Below are 2,291 nucleotides of genomic sequence, written 5' to 3'. Positions count from 1 at the left end.
TCCTTTTTGGCTTTCTGACTCCAGATCTTTGCACATTTTGTTGTAATATTTGGCTTTATCTTCTTGAGCTGACTTTTGAATTTTTCTGTTCAGCTCTTGTACCTCCTTATTTCTTCCATTTTCTTTAGCATCTCTACACTGAAGAGCAAGTTTCAGTGTCTCTTCTGACATCCATTTTGATCTTTTCCTTTTTTCTCGTCTTCTAATGACTTTTTGCTTTCTTCATGTATGATGTTTTTGATGTCATCACACAACTCTTCTGGTCTTTGGTCTTTAGTGTTTAACATATCAAATCTGTTCTCCAGATGATCTAAATCAGGTGGAATATATTCAAGGTCATATTTTGGTTCTCTTGGACTTGTTTTCATTTTCTTCAGCTTCAGTTTGAATTTGCATATGAGCAATTGATGGTCTGTTCCACAGTCTGCCCCTTGTCTTGTTTTGACTGATGACATGGAGCTTTTCCATCTTCTCTTTCCACAGATGTAGTCAATTTGATTTCTATGTATTACATCTGGCAAGGTCCATGTGTATAGTCATCTATTATGCTGTGTAAAGATGGTATTTGAAGTGAACAAATCATTGATTTTGCAGAATTCTATCATGCAATCTCCAGCATCATTTCTATCACCAAGGTCATATTTTCCAACTACTGATCTTTCCTCTTTGCTCTCAACCTTTGCATTCTAATCACCGGTAATGATCAATACCTCTTGATTGCATGTTTGATCAATTTCAGATTGAAGAAGTTGGTAGAATTCTTCTATTTTATCCTCACTGGCACCACATGAACACAATTAAGTTGTCTGGAATTCCCATTCTTTGCAATGTTATTCATAATGTTATGATCCATACAGTAGAATGCCTTTATTTCTTTAATAAAACACAGGTAAACATCTTTCCAGTATTCTCTGCTATTGTCTCTAATCTTCAGCAGCAAGTACTTCAAGTCCTCTGTGCCTTCAGCAATCAAGGTTATAGTATCATCTGCACATCACAGGTTGTTAATGGACCTTTCTCCTATCCTGATGCCATGTTCTTCATATATAGTCCATCTTTCAGATTACTTGATTAGCATATAGATTGAATAGTATGGCACGAGGATGCACCCCTGATGCACACCCTTCCTGCTTTTAAACTATGCAATATCCCCTGATTCTGTTCAAACAACAGCCTCTTGATACTTGTACAGGCTCAGCATGAGCACAAATAAGTGTTTTAGAATTCTCATTCTTTTCATTGTTATGATCCACACAGTAGAATGCCTTTGCATAATCAATAAAACACACGTATTCTCTGTTTTTAGTCAACATTCATCAGACATCAGCAGTGATATTCGTTGTTCCATGTCCTCTTCTAAATCTGGTTTGACTTTCTGGCAATTCCCTGTTGATCTCCTTTTGCAAACATAATTAGCTCAGTAAAATTTTACTTGTGTGTGATGTTCATACTGTTATAAACTTATTCTAAGAGGTTGAAAAATGAATTTCAAAGATCTTTACATCAATCCACTGCCAAATATAAGGATAAGTCAAAAAGTATTGCTACAGAGACGATGACGTGAAGTGATGAAGCGGCTGGGGACTTTGAATCCAGAGAGGGAGAAGGACTGTGTGCTGAAGAATGGGGGGCAGGGGAGTGTAGGGGGTGGGTTTATAGGGTATACCCTTTGGGGGGTTGATGATGCATGGAGGGGACTGGAACCATGGCAATGAAACGATATACAGTGGAATGAATGTAAAACTAAAGTTTTCTCATGTAAAATATCATATAATTCACAATAAAACATGAAAATATATATATATATTGCTACACACAAGCCATGAACAGACACTTCACCAAGGAGGAGATCCAGGCAGCTAACAACCATATGAAGAAATGTTCATGATTGCTAGCCATTAGAGAGATGCAAATCAAAACAACAATGAGATATCATCGCACACCAGCAGTAACAGCAAAGATCAAAAAAGTAGAGGACAATAAATGCTGGCAGGGATGTGGAGAGACTGGGACCCTCCTGCATTGCTGGTGAGACTGCAAAATGGTCCAATCTCTCTGGAAAGTGATATGGTGCTTCCTCAGAAGGTTGGAAAAAGAAATACCTTATGATCCAGCAATTCCTATACTTGGTATTTACCCACAAGAAATATGAACCATAACATGAGTAGATATATGCACACCAATGTTCATAGCAACACTATTTGCAATAGCAAAAAGATGGAGACAGCCTAAGTGCCCATTAACTGAAGAATAGATTTTAAAAATGTGGTACATATACACAATGGAATATT

Source organism: Chrysochloris asiatica, unplaced genomic scaffold (assembly GCF_000296735.1).
Source record: "Chrysochloris asiatica unplaced genomic scaffold, ChrAsi1.0 scaffold00087, whole genome shotgun sequence".
In the NCBI taxonomy this organism is placed as follows: domain Eukaryota; kingdom Metazoa; phylum Chordata; class Mammalia; order Afrosoricida; family Chrysochloridae; genus Chrysochloris; species Chrysochloris asiatica.
Note: the sequence above shows the minus strand (reverse complement) of the source record.